Source organism: Lolium perenne, chromosome 7 (genome assembly GCF_019359855.2).
Source record: "Lolium perenne isolate Kyuss_39 chromosome 7, Kyuss_2.0, whole genome shotgun sequence".
Taxonomy (NCBI): Eukaryota; Viridiplantae; Streptophyta; class Magnoliopsida; order Poales; family Poaceae; genus Lolium; species Lolium perenne.
Genome location: NC_067250.2, coordinates 274,541,161 through 274,555,968, shown reverse-complemented (window position 1 = coordinate 274,555,968; position 14,808 = coordinate 274,541,161). Strand labels below are relative to the sequence as shown.

The 14,808-nt window shown below is 40.7% G+C and overlaps 3 long non-coding RNA genes across 3 annotated transcripts; all 3 read left to right on the top strand.

Annotated features, from left to right (window-relative positions):
• The first annotated feature begins 2,737 nt into the window (after window positions 1–2,737).
• On the top strand, window positions 2,738–3,371 carry LOC139833114 (uncharacterized). The gene is made up of 3 exons (XR_011748202.1): window positions 2,738–3,017; window positions 3,107–3,203; window positions 3,291–3,371. It is a non-coding gene; the product is annotated as an uncharacterized lncRNA (long non-coding RNA).
• Window positions 3,372–3,952: 581 nt separating this feature from the next.
• Window positions 3,953–6,535, top strand: LOC139833113 (uncharacterized). Its single transcript, XR_011748201.1, has 3 exons — window positions 3,953–4,404; window positions 4,572–4,687; window positions 6,108–6,535. It is a non-coding gene; the product is annotated as an uncharacterized lncRNA (long non-coding RNA).
• A 5,408-nt stretch (window positions 6,536–11,943) lies between these two features.
• On the top strand, window positions 11,944–13,931 carry LOC139833112 (uncharacterized). The gene is made up of 3 exons (XR_011748200.1): window positions 11,944–12,161; window positions 12,329–12,444; window positions 13,865–13,931. It is a non-coding gene; the product is annotated as an uncharacterized lncRNA (long non-coding RNA).
• The last annotated feature ends 877 nt before the right edge of the window (window positions 13,932–14,808 follow it).

The following is a 14,808-nucleotide window of genomic DNA, read 5'->3' as shown; positions in this document are numbered from 1 at the left end:
AGACAAGCATATTATACTAAGAATGACAGTTGTGCTCTCAAGATAGTGCTCAAAGAAATAATGGAGAAACAACATAGAAGTAAAAGATTGACCCTTCACAGAGGGAAGCAGGGATTAACATGCGCTAGAGCTTTTCATTTTTTGAAACAGGAGTAAAATTATTTTGAGAGGTGTTTGTTGTTGTCAACGAATGGTAATGGGTACACCAACTACCTTGCCAACCGGACTCCCAAGAGCGGCTCCCATGAATTATTTTTATGTTTATGCGGCACTCCTTCCAACCTTTCTTTCACAAACCATGGCTAACCGAATCCTCGGGTGCCTGCCAACAATCACATATCATGAAGGAGTGCCTTTTTATTTTAGTTTTATTATGATGACACTCCCCCCAACCTTTGCTTACACAAGCCATGGCTAACCGAATCCTTCGGGTGCCGTCCAACAATCACATACCATGGAGGAGTGTCTATTTAAGTTAATTAATTTGGGACTGGGAATCCCATTGCCAGCTCTTTTTGCAAAATTATTGGATAAGCGGATGTGCCACTAGTCCATAATGAAATTCCGTCAAAAGTAAATGACAAGGTTGAAAGTTAAACACCACATACTTCCTCATGAGCTATGAAACATAAACACAAATTGGGAAGCATTTTGAAGGTTTTAAAGGTAGCGCATGAGAATTTACTTGGAATGGTTTGAAATGCCATGCATAGGTATTTATGGTGGACACTCTGGAATAACTTGGTTTTCATGTGTTTGGAAGCACGAGCAGCGTTCCCACTCAGTACAAGTGAAGGCTAGCAAAAGACTAGGGAGCGACAAATCAAGAGAGCAGTAACTGTCATAATCATGCTTGCGGAAAAATAAATTAACGGAGGCATAAAAGTGATACAAGAACTCTGAAGCAACATAAATCATCGAGGCTTAATTGACTTTGGTTCAGTCATATGCATGCGTGAGCATGTGCCAAGTCGATATAAATGAATTATTCAGAGGAGGATTGTAACACCCCAACTTTTTCAACCTTGATTAGTTGTCCTTATTTCAAAAATCAGGGGGAACAAAAACTTTTTCTATAGACTAATTAAGGTGAATTGCCTTGATCTGTTTGCTATGATGAATTGCCTTGATCTGTTGGTAGATGAACTGTCTTGATTTGCTTGTTGAATTTTGTCTTGAGCTACCTCATAGAACGACACCCCTAGTGGTTAAACAAGCAACTCACCAAATAAAACACATGTGTGGCTTAGGAAGAATTGTTTTCCTTCTTACTACATCAAACCTCTCTCCTGATGACAACATGGGTGTGCCATCTTGATTTTTCTCTTTGTGGTACAAGATAGCTCAATCATCCTTAATTCACAACTTGGTGATCTCAATGCATGGATCTCATCTGTGCATCTCCCTCTACAATTTCCACATCCTGCATGTCTCATTCTACCCTTGCATCACATATATTCAACTTGATCTTATACCCTATCCAATGATTCAACTCTAGATCACTTCCTTCACTTTTACCTCTTGTTTTTATTCAAGTTTAATCTTCACAAAACCAAGAGTGGGAATGATGGATACATTTTGTAGCCACCATCTACCCTTGAGAACACTCCTCCCTAAATTAGTTTCCCTCCTCAAAAATCCTACAGTTTTCCTTCTCTAGTTTTGATCACAAAACTACTTCTAGTTTTATTAAAACTTTCCAAGATTTCTCTTCAAAGAAAACAAGGAACTGAAATGGGTTTTGTTTTTCATCCCATTTCTACCAAGTATTGATTTATAAAACATTATTTCTATTTTGCTTTGTTTTAACAAAAAGCTTGTTTATGGTACCTATACCATTTCTTGTTTTCCTCTTGCTTATTTTTACCTTTGAGAAAAACTCTACCTTACTTGAGAAAGTAAGTAGAATATTTTGAACCCCTATGTTCCAACTAGTTTTATCTCAACACTTTCAAACTTCATTCCACTTGAGTTCATTCCCAATTGTCCCTAGACAATTGAGGTGTTTCAAATACTTTTCAAACAAGATCTTTTTCAAATGACAACTCTTGCACATCTTATGCACATCTCTGATCCACCACATTGTATCCCCTCCATCCTCCAATTCTGGATCAAATGGATGACCATTTGATACTTTCAACTCACTCCCTATTGACCCCTCATTTGTAGAGCAATTTATATTCTTTTCCATCATTACCTTGACCTCATGAATTCATGATTTAAGTCCCCATATTCTTCATTGTGAGTATATGGTTACTTCACTCATCATCTCTCCTAATCTTGCTCTACCATTGTCTCAACCACCATCACCACCATCATCTCTTGGCCAATTTGATAATTTGCTCAAAGTACTTTATTCTCCAACATTACCACCAATGTTTATTATCACCTCTCTCCCAAATTTTAATACATCATCAAACCATTTTTAGCTAACCCCTCAAATACTCAACCTTGGTCGACATTCATGAAGTGGCATTGCACCTTGCTTGTCCACTTGTAATGTCAACAAGTAGCCGGCCATGCCAAGCTCTTGGCATGCATGAGCTGAAATTTCTTCATCTCCACTTTCTTCTCTTGCAAGCCTTGCCTCCCAACTACCCCAACAATTAAATGGGCAGCCACCCATCCTAGCCAATCAAAAAGGAGGCAGCCACCACTCTCTCCCTCTATAAATCTCACTTGGCCGGCCACTCCACCTCCCTTTGCTCTCATTTTTCACTCCCCACTCCTCCCTCCACTCACTCCCATCCCTCTCCTACCTCTTCTCCACGAGCTGCTGCTCCCCCTTGCTCACATGGCCGGCCATGGCCATGAAGATCCACCAAGATGAAGCTCCCCTCCTCCCTCAAGCTTCCCCTCACCATGAGAGCATCCCTCTCCTTCTTCTCCCCAACCCTAGATGGATTTCTCTCCTCTTCTTCTTCCTCCATTGCTAAGATTGGATCTTGATGCAGGTGCATGTTGGTCCAAGCATGGAGAAGCTTGAGCTATCCTCAGATCTGAAGTTCTTGAGCAAAGTTCGTCCAAATCCTTGCAGTAATTTCTGCTATTTTGCTGTTTCAGATTCTGGTACGAACTTGTAAAATCCACCAAATCTCGTGCGCAGATCCAAATCAAGTGATTCAAAGTTCCGCAGATAGGTACGGAAAAGATCTACAACTTGGCGTTGGTCTCATCCTCAAATTCATTACGGATTGTCCGTGGTAAATAAAGATCTGTAAACATGCAGATTCACTGTTTGTTAGATTTGTTCCGTTTTACGAAACCTTTTTGAGCAAACTCAACTGTAGGTGAAAGCCCTCTTCAATACCTTCATTTTGGCGGTGGTTTCACTTCGATTGACCTCCTGAAACTGAATTGGTTCACAGGTCAAGATCTGGTCAGATCTGACTTTGCCGAATTAAACCAGGAGCTTGGGAACGAATCTTTGAGTCAAACAAATTGGGTAAGAACCACCTATTCAATACCTTTCAGATGCAGCTGACCTCATATTTTTGTGATTGATGTACGATTTGTGGTGAATTAAACTTGTTCTGTGTGTTCTGCAGACATGGCTGTTAGCTTTTAAATCACCAAAAATCCATATTTGAACCAAATTGAGTGATTCTAGTTCTGTAGGACTACTGAATGTTTTCTTAATCTTCTCAAACAAGTTTCAAACCCTTACCTGTTCTGTAACTCCAGAGGTAAAGCAAATGGTATAGACATGCAGTAATCTTGTCAATCCATTTGTGAGAGTTTCAGAAACAATTTGAACCCAAATCCAATTGTGTGTGCACCTCTGTTTAGATATCTTTCAAATGCCAGTGGTCTCATATTTTTAGGATTTTTCTACGATTTATGGCTTACAGATCTTGTTTTCTGTATAGTCAGATTCAAATAAATTCCTAAAATTGTAGGTTTAATATTTTTGGGTGATTCCAACTGGGTTAGTCTTGTTTTTGTACTGGCCATCTAGGAAAAATATTATTAGTCTCTGTTCATGCATATTCGTTACTGTTAGTAAGGTATATGTGTGACATGCATTGTTGGACCAAAACTTGTTGGTTTATTTAAAACCCTTGACCAACTCTTTTTATTAGAAATGGACAACCTTTGTTTTATGCTTGCAAAACAAAACCTCTGCAACTTAATATTAGCCCTATTGTCTTGCTTAAGTTTTCAAATGATGTGGAATATGGTTGTTTCCTATTTTGGGTGTTGTGTTGTGTGAGCCAACTAAGTTAGGAAAACTGTTTTCTACTTTTCCAAAAATGTTTGAAAATGATTTGTGAATGTATTTGATGTCAAACTAATGCTCTTGTCCTCTTTATGATGTTATGTACCAGGGGATGTTTGGTTTATACCATGGTGATAACCGGGAGAGGCAATTGCTAAGTTGTGATACTCTCATACCTTTACTAGGTAAATAAATGGGGTTTTCTAATTTTAAAACTCTTAAAGTTGTCGTGTGGTATCTATAAGTCCTTAGTATGTTATACCTTGGCTGCATGGTTAGTTATGGTTGTTGTATGTTTGTTTTGTTGGTGCAATGTGATTGATTGTGTTCCTTTTATATTTTCCGGCGATAGACGCGAGCAATTCCGGAGAAGAAGAAGAAGAAGTGGAATTGGACAAGGATTTTATTTATATTGTTGGGATTCTTATATTGATAGAGTTGAAGAAGTACAGGGACAAATAAGCCAAGGCAAGCCATTTACTTTGACTCTTTGTTATCCATGTTCTTGGTTGAGATCTTTCAATCCTTGGTCTCTTGATTTCTTGCGTCTCCTTGGGTTTGCTTAACTTGATTCTTTTACATACTTGCCACCAAGTGTGTAATGTCCCCTCTCGATATATTGCGTACTTGCTCTAAGTATGTGAATCACATTTCACCACCTTTTGACACCCTAATTCTAGTAAACACTTGGGATAATATCATTAAAATTGCTCTACTTTTTGATCATCTCCATTCATGCTCAATTGGAGTATGGATGACCTTGACACCCCTTCATGTTATGATGGCAATCATTATGCTATTATACATCTTAGTTCACACATAAACTTTAGGTTGGGAAAACCCTCAAGGTTTTACCTTGTTGTAAAAGTTTTTGTTAAAACCTTGGGTATAATGTTATGCCCAAGTGAGAATTTGAGAAAGGAAAGGATTTGGTAAAAATGATGGGAATGAGAAAGTGGTTGGGATATTACGAAAACTTTGGCGCCTAAGTACTCACCCATGACAACAAACTAGCGCAACCACATTACTCCAACATGGGCACGGGGCTTAGCTCGACGTTCGTTCTCTTTAGCATGAGGCACCGCATAACTATACAAGGGTACGGATACCCCCGAGTCCGGGTTGTCGAGGTTGGGACAATAGTATAACGGGAGGCCTTCGGGGCTGACCCGTCCGGAAGACACTATGGGTCTCCTGGCTTGGCGGTGGAGCCACGCTCAAAAGGAGGTGAGCTGCCACGGTGCCGGGGAGGTACATACTCCATAGGGTAGGACCTCTTGCTAATTAGAATGGGCGAAAGGCTTCGACTGGTTATCCGATACCCGCATACTTTCGTATGATGGCCCGGGGATGATCCCGGCGGATTTATCAGATCTTGTGGGGAAAGTGTGCAAACTCTGCAGAGTTAAATCTATTCGAATAGCCGTGTCCGCGGTCATGGACGGTTGGATTGGATGTTGCTTAGCCTGATGTGTTTTGTTTGTGAAAATGTTTGACAAAGGAAAGAAACGGGTTTTGGGTTGGAGTACTTGGAGTACTGGTAAAATGGTTGATGACCACAATGAGGTGGTCGGAAAGGAATTGATAAAAATTGGGTCTACCCTTCCTAAGCGTTTATGTCGTGAAAGATCTTCCTAAATTAAGTCTAGTAGTGAGGTCTTAGATATATTCTCTCATCTCCTTCACCCATGAAGTTGAGATGCTAACTCCACTAAAACACTTCTTCTCTTCTACATAACATATTCTTGTTATATAAGTGGTCATTCCCTCTTGACCTCCTAGTTAGTCCTCGGTACCTTGTTCTCCTTGATATGTTACTTTGTAAATGGTTTGCGAGTACAATTCCAAATGTACTCACGGCTTTGTCCCTGGCTATTTACTTGGCCAGACTTGAAGGAGTTCGACAGATGAAGAAGGAGTTGGCGACGTCTATGCGAGCTAGGAATGTCTTCCCAGTCAGTTGCCTGTAGGGTTAAGGCAGATGACTTGGGCTCTGCGCTGCTGAAGTGATTCCGCTACTCTGATGTTTTAGTTAGGCCCTTCGAGGCTATTATGTAAAGGTTGGTCATGTGACCTTATTGTAATTTTCTTATTCCGTTTTGTAAAGGATGATGTAATTTGATATCAGTTCGGTTATGTGTTCACGGCGCACTGATCATGGGATCGTGAACTATATACATAACAGGGTATTTCGGACAGCTAGTCCGGGGTCCCCACAGAGCTGGTATCAGAGCTATCCTGACTGTAGGAGACCTTAGTTAGCATGGACGTTAGTTAGGAGACAAGTAATTGGGAAAAACTATTTACGAAACAAATTATTTCTTTAGTAGGAAGCATAGCTTCTACTCCTCTTATTACTTCAAAGCTTCTAAATTCTTATCTCTCCGCTTTATTAAAATGTTTGAAAATTCTTACTCTATTGTCTCATCCACTTCAAACCCACATGTTAGACGATGTCCCCAACTCAGACCGGAGACTCAAACTCAAAGATGGATCAATCCCTCGGGAAGACTCGTGTATCTCCAACGACAGCTATTGAAGATTGGATGCCGACTTAGTCGTGCACATAAAGGGATAAAGGATCATGTCTTTGGTTGTCACCAAAGTTTGTCAGAGAGCTGACCTTGTTCCTCTTTGGACTCGCACTTTCGCAGTCGTCAAGGATCAAGTTCTCAATTTCTTGACTAGTTATTTTTAGGCCAGCCACGAGAAGATCTCTACTTCAGAAGCACCTCAACAGCTACCTCTTCGAAGACCTCATGTTTCCGGGATATCGAGACTAGAAGTTCTACGCAGCTTTCTCCTCCGCCTCAACATCAACGACTCAACACCCGGCCCCTTCACCACCAACTGCTACAAGGATCCAAGTTGAAGCTGATGCTAATGTTATGAAGACGTCAACATATGCGACCAGCCCCAAACCTATAGGATGGATAGGACAAACTCAATCACTTTGATTGAGCTACCCCGCGCATTAGGAATTTCTGGGTACTTAGAGTACCATGTCTGGTGTGATGATTGCTTGTGGTTCCCTAGTGTGCTGCCTTGAATGTTTGTATCTGTTTGCTGTGTGCATGTATGTCTTGCTATTTAGACGTTTCCGCCCTTTTTAATTGTTTGAAATTTGTGAAACAGAAATTAAAAATGGAAATCTGCCAGTGTACTGTTTTGCTAATAAAAATAGTTTGGTAGCTCCGATTGATGTGATTCCAATTGCACTAGAACCAGTATGAAATTATCTTTCAGACGCCACTGACCTTGTGTTTTTAGGATTTTTGTGCGATTTTTAATAAATAAAACTTGATCACTGTTTCTGGTTAGTATTTTGAGTCTCAAAAATTGAAAAATAGATATTTTTGAATGATTCCAATTGTGTTGATCTTATTTTGTTATTGTGCATCTAGGAAAAATACCAGTAGCCTCTGTTAGTGGTATTGTGTCTCTGGTTATGGTTGTATGGGTGTCACATGCTATGATAGGATTAAAGTTTGTCTCGCCGATGTATAGCTAACTATTAGTTAAATTGGGTAGACTAACGAAAGACTCTAACTCTAAACCCGTTGGAAGTTGTTTTTCAACCGTCAAGAAAACTAACCCGACCCCTATCTACGCTGACTTCCTTCAAGATCAGCTGGAGCATCTCCACTACGCCAAGAAAGAAGAAGCCCTACCTTCAAGAGTGACTGCACCTCTACGAGAAGACATGCTAACTTGGTCTAACCTTGGAGTATACTCGCGCTAACCGCGAGGATATCTTTTTGAAACTACCCTCGAACACACCGTCTAACAAGTTGAGAGAACAATAGCGTCAAAGCCGAGCTACACCACATGGTTCATCTGGTCCTCATCAAATGAAGCTTCTGAAGATGCTCCAAGACTCAAGACTTTAGGCGTAGTTTACCCGCTAACTTCTTAGTTGCTACTGAAATCAGCACTGACCCTCAAGCTGAAGATTGTCTTCGATGACCCCTGTTGCTGCTTCATATGGGTACCAACCAGGCGTTTCTTCAACTTTCTAACTCGCCGCGTGTCCCATATGGTTTAGTTAACACCGTGAGTGCCTCTTGAAGTTGTGGTCTGCACGTCTCCCCTGAAGATTCTTCAACTGAATACCGAAGATTGATGACTTCTTCAGAAGCTCCAGAAAGAACTACAAGGCAGAAGCTCTGAGTTTTTCCGAGAACTCGATGAAAAATCTTAAGGGTGGAAGACTTCGTCTTCCACTAAAATCAAGCTAACTCTAAAAAGGTTTTCAGCCCTGCTCAAGCACCGTTGGGTGCACTAACCCTCCCACAGTCTTGAACCTCCGCCAGGATCGTGAAGAAGCTACAGATCCAACACCTTCATGGAGTAGTCAACCTCTTCATGAAGCTCGCCATCGGCCGAAATCCAACATGTCTCCCAGAAGATGAAGCAAACGCCTTTCTCTACAACGGCACGTCTACAGAAGAATGGAGTCTGACTTTGGTTAAACTTTATAACCCCTCTAGTTCTACACTCAGTAATCTCGGGACGAGATTATTTTAAGGGTGGAAGATCTGTAACACCCCAACTTTTTCAACCTTGATTAGTTGTCCTTATTTCAAAAATCAGGGGGAACAAAAACTTTTTCTATAGACTAATTAAGGTGAATTGCCTTGATCTGTTTGCTATGATGAATTGCCTTGATCTGTTGGTAGATGAATTGTCTTGATTTGCTTGTTGAATTTTGTCTTGAGCTACCTCATAGAACGACACCCCTAGTGGTTAAACAAGCAACTCACCAAATAAAACACATGTGTGGCTTAGGAAGAATTGTTTTCCTTCTTACTACATCAAACCTCTCTCCTGATGACAACATTGGTGTGCCATCTTGATTTTTCTCTTTGTGGTACAAGATAGCTCAATCATCCTTAATTCACAACTTGGTGATCTCAATGCATGGATCTCATCTGTGCATCTCCCTCTACAATTTCCACATCCTGCATGTCTCATTCTACCCTTGCATCACATATATTCAACTTGATCTTATACCCTATCCAATGATTCAACTCTAGATCACTTCCTTCACTTTTACCTCTTGTTTTTATTCAAGTTTAATCTTCACAAAACCAAGAGTGGGAATGATGGATACATTTTGTAGCCACCATCTACCCTTGAGAACACTCCTCCCTAAATTAGTTTCCCTCCTCAAAAATCCTACAGTTTTCCTTCTCTAGTTTTGATCACAAAACTACTTCTAGTTTTATTAAAACTTTCCAAGATTTCTCTTCAAAGAAAACAAGGAACTGAAATGGGTTTTGTTTTTCATCCCATTTCTACCAAGTATTGATTTATAAAACATTATTTCTATTTTGCTTTGTTTTAACAAAAAGCTTGTTTATGGTACCTATACCATTTCTTGTTTTCCTCTTGCTTATTTTTACCTTTGAGAAAAACTCTACCTTACTTGAGAAAGTAAGTAGAATATTTTGAACCCCTATGTTCCAACTAGTTTTATCTCAACACTTTCAAACTTCATTCCACTTGAGTTCATTCCCAATTGTCCCTAGACAATTGAGGTGTTTCAAATACTTTTCAAACAAGATCTTTTTCAAATGACAACTCTTGCACATCTTATGCACATCTCTGATCCACCACATTGTATCCCCTCCATCCTCCAATTCTGGATCAAATGGATGACCATTTGATACTTTCAACTCACTCCCTATTGACCCCTCATTTGTAGAGCAATTTATATTCTTTTCCATCATTACCTTGACCTCATGAATTCATGATTTAAGTCCCCATATTCTTCATTGTGAGTATATGGTTACTTCACTCATCATCTCTCCTAATCTTGCTCTACCATTGTCTCAACCACCATCACCACCATCATCTCTTGGCCAATTTGATAATTTGCTCAAAGTACTTTATTCTCCAACATTACCACCAATGTTTATTATCACCTCTCTCCCAAATTTTAATACATCATCAAACCATTTTTAGCTAACCCCTCAAATACTCAACCTTGGTCGACATTCATGAAGTGGCATTGCACCTTGCTTGTCCACTTGTAATGTCAACAAGTAGCCGGCCATGCCAAGCTCTTGGCATGCATGAGCTGAAATTTCTTCATCTCCACTTTCTTCTCTTGCAAGCCTTGCCTCCCAACTACCCCAACAATTAAATGGGCAGCCACCCATCCTAGCCAATCAAAAATGAGGCAGCCACCACTCTCTCCCTCTATAAATCTCACTTGGCCGGCCACTCCACCTCCCTTTGCTCTCATTTTTCACTCCCCACTCCTTCCTCCACTCACTCCCATCCCTCTCCTACCTCTTCTCCACGAGCTGCTGCTCCCCCTTGCTCACATGGCCGGCCATGGCCATGAAGATCCACCAAGATGAAGCTCCCCTCCTCCCTCAAGCTTCCCCTCACCATGAGAGCATCCCTCTCCTTCTTCTCCCCAACCCTAGATGGATTTCTCTCCTCTTCTTCTTCCTCCATTGCTAAGATTGGATCTTGATGCAGGTGCATGTTGGTCCAAGCATGGAGAAGCTTGAGCTATCCTCAGATCTGAAGTTCTTGAGCAAAGTTCGTCCAAATCCTTGCAGTAATTTCTGCTATTTTGCTGTTTCAGATTCTGGTACGAACTTGTAAAATCCACCAAATCTCGTGCGCAGATCCAAATCAAGTGATTCAAAGTTCCGCAGATAGGTACGGAAAAGATCTACAACTTGGCGTTGGTCTCATCCTCAAATGCTTTACGGATTGTCCGTGGTAAATAAAGTTCTGTAAACATGCAGATTCACTGTTTGTTAGATTTGTTCCGTTTTACGAAACCTTTTTGAGCAAACTCAACTGTAGGAGAAAGCCCTCTTCAATACCTTCATTTTGGCGGTGGTTTCACTCCGATTGACATCCTGAAACTGAAATGGTTCACAGGTCAAGATCTGGTCAGATCTGACTTTGCCGAATTAAACCAGGAGCTTGGGAACGAATCTTTGAGTCAAACAAATTGGGTAAGAACCACCTATTCAATACCTTTCAGATGCAGCTGACCTCATATTTTTGTGATTGATGTACGATTTGTGGTGAATTAAACTTGTTCTGTGTGTTCTGCAGACATGGCTGTTAGCTTTTAAATCACCAAAAATCCATATTTGAACCAAATTGAGTGATTCCAGTTCTGTAGGACTACTGAATGTTTTCTTAATCTTCTCAAACAAGTTTCAAACCCTTACCTGTTCTGTAACTCCAGAGGTAAAGCAAATGGTATAGACATGCAGTAATCTTGTCAATCCATTTGTGAGAGTTTCAGAAACAATTTGAACCCAAATCCAATTGTGTGTGCACCTCTGTTTAGATATCTTTCAAATGCCAGTGGTCTCATATTTTTAGGATTTTTCTACGATTTATGGCTTACAGATCCGGTTTTCTGTACAGTCAGATTCAAAGAAATTCCTAAAATTGTAGGTTTAATATTTTTGGGTGATTCCAACTGGGTTAGTCTTGTTTTAGTACTGGCCATCTAGGAAAAATATTATTAGTCTCTGTTCATGCATATTGGTTACTGTTAGTAAGGTATATGTGTGACATGCATTGTTGGACCAAAACTTGTTGGTTTATTTAAAACCCTTGACCAACTCTTTTTATTAGAAATGGACAACCTTTGTTTTATGCTTGCAAAACAAAACCTCTGCAACTTAATATTAGCCCTATTGTCTTGCTTAAGTTTTCAAATGATTTGGAATATGGTTGTTTCCTATTTTGGGTGTTGTGTTGTGTGAGCCAACTAAGTTAGGAAAACTGTTTTCTACTTTTCCAAAAATGTTTGAAAATGATTTGTGAATGTATTTGATGTCAAACTAATGCTCTTGTCCTCTTTATGATGTTATGTACCAGGGGATGTTTGGTTTATACCATGGTGATAACCGAGAGAGGCAATTGCTAAGTTGTGATACTCTCATACCTTTACTAGGTAAATAAATGGGGTTTTCTAATTTTAAAACTCTTAAAGTTGTCGTGTGGTATCTATAAGTCCTTAGTATGTTATACCTTGGCTGCATGGTTAGTTATGGTTGTTGTATGTTTGTTTTGTTGGTGCAATGTGATTGATTGTGTTCCTTTTATATTTTCCGGCGATAGACGCGAGCAATTCCGGAGAAGAAGAAGAAGAAGTGGAATTGGACAAGGATTTTATTTATATTGTTGGGATTCTTATATTGATAGAGTTGAAGAAGTACAGGGACAAATAAGCCAAGGCAAGCCATTTACTTTGACTCTTTGTTATCCATGTTCTTGGTTGAGATCTTTCAATCCTTGGTCTCTTGCTTTCTTGCGTCTCCTTGGGTTTGCTTAACTTGATTCTTTTACATACTTGCCACCAAGTGTGTAATGTCCCCTCTCGATATATTGCGTACTTGCTCTAAGTATGTGAATCACATTTCACCACCTTTTGACACCCTAATTCTAGTAAACACTTGGGATAATATCATTAAAATTGCTCTACTTTTTGATCATCTCCATTCATGCTCAATTGGAGTATGGATGACCTTGACACCCCTTCATGTTATGATGGCAATCATTATGCTATTATACATCTTAGTTCACACATAAACTTTAGGTTGGGAAAACCCTCAAGGTTTTACCTTGTTGTAAAAGTTTTTGTTAAAACCTTGGGTATAATGTTATGCCCAAGTGAGAATTTGAGAAAGGAAAGGATTTGGTAAAAATGATGGGAATGAGAAAGTGGTTGGGATATTACGAAAACTTTGGCGCCTAAGTTCTCACCCATGACAACAAACTAGCGCAACCACATTACTCCAACATGGGCACGGGGCTTAGCTCGACGTTCGTTCTCTTTAGCATGAGGCACCGCATAACTATACAAGGGTACGGATACCCCTGAGTCCGGGTTGTCGAGGTTGGGACAATAGTATAACGGGAGGCCTTCGGGGCTGACCCGTCCGGAAGACACTATGGGTCTCCTGGCTTGGCGGTGGAGCCACGCTCAAAAGGAGGTGAGCTGCCACGGTGCCGGGGAGGTACATACTCCATAGGGTAGGACCTCTTGCTAATTAGAATGGGCGAAAGGCTTCGACTGGTTATCCGATACCCACATACTTTCGTATGATGGCCCGGGGATGATCCCGGCGGATTTATCAGATCTTGTGGGGAAAGTGTGCAAACTCTGCAGAGTTAAATCTATTCGAATAGCCGTGTCCGCGGTCATGGACGGTTGGATTGGCTGTTGCTTAGCCTGATGTGTTTTGTTTGTGAAAATGTTTGACAAAGGAAAGAAACGGGTTTTGGGTTGGAGTACTTGGAGTACTGGTAAAATGGTTGATGACCACAATGAGGTGGTCGGAAAGGAATTGATAAAAATTGGGTCTACCCTTCCTAAGCGTTTATGTCGTGAAAGATCTTCCTAAATTAAGTCTAGTAGTGAGGTCTTAGATATATTCTCTCATCTCCTTCACCCATGAAGTTGAGATGCTAACTCCACTAAAACACTTCTTCTCTTCTACATAACATATTCTTGTTATATAAGTGGTCATTCCCTCTTGACCTCCTAGTTAGTCCTCGGTACCTTGTTCTCCTTGATATGTTACTTTGTAAATGGTTTGCGAGTACAATTCCAAATGTACTCACGGCTTTGTCCCTGGCTATTTACTTGGCCAGACTTGAAGGAGTTCGACAGATGAAGAAGGAGTTGGCGATGTCTATGCGAGCTAGGAACGTCTTCCCAGTCAGTTACCTGTAGGGTTAAGGCAGATGACTTGGGCTCTGCGCTGCCGAAGTGATTCCGCTACTCTGATGTTTTAGTTAGGCCCTTCGAGGCTATTATGTAAAGGTTGGTCATTGATGACCCACAAGTATAGGGGATCGCAACAGTCTTCGAGGGAAGTAAAACCCAATTTATTGATTCGACACAAGGGGAGACAAAGAACACTTGGAAGCCTTAACAACGGAGTTGTCAATTCAGTTGCACCTGGAAACAGACTTGCTCGCAAGGGTTTATCAGTAGTAACAGGTTTATAGCAGTAGCAGTAGTGAAATAACAGCAGCAGAGTAACAGAGACAGTAGTAGTGATTTTAGTAAACAGCAGGATTAAAATACTGTAGGCACGGGGACGGATGACGGGCGTTGCATGGATGAGAGAAACTCATGTAACAATCATAGCAGGGCATTTGCAGATAATAATAAAACGGTGTCCAAGTACAAAGCAATCAATAGGCATGTGTTCCATATATAGTCGTGCGTGCTCGCAATGAGAAACTTGCACAACATCTTTTGTCCTACCAGCCGGTGGCAGCCGGGCCTCAAGGGAAACTACTGGATATTAAGGTACTCCTTTTAATAGAGTACCGGAGCAAAGCATTAACACTCCGTGAACACATGTGATCCTCACATCGCTACCATTCCCTCCGGTTGTCCCGATTTCTGTCACTTCGGGGCCATCGGTTCCGGACAGCGACATGTGTATACAACTTATAGGTAAGACCATAAACAATGATTATCTTGATGAAACAATAACATGTTCAGATCTGAGATCATGGCACTCGGGCCCTAGTGACAAGCATTAAGCATAACAAGTTGCAACAATATCATCAAAGTACCAACT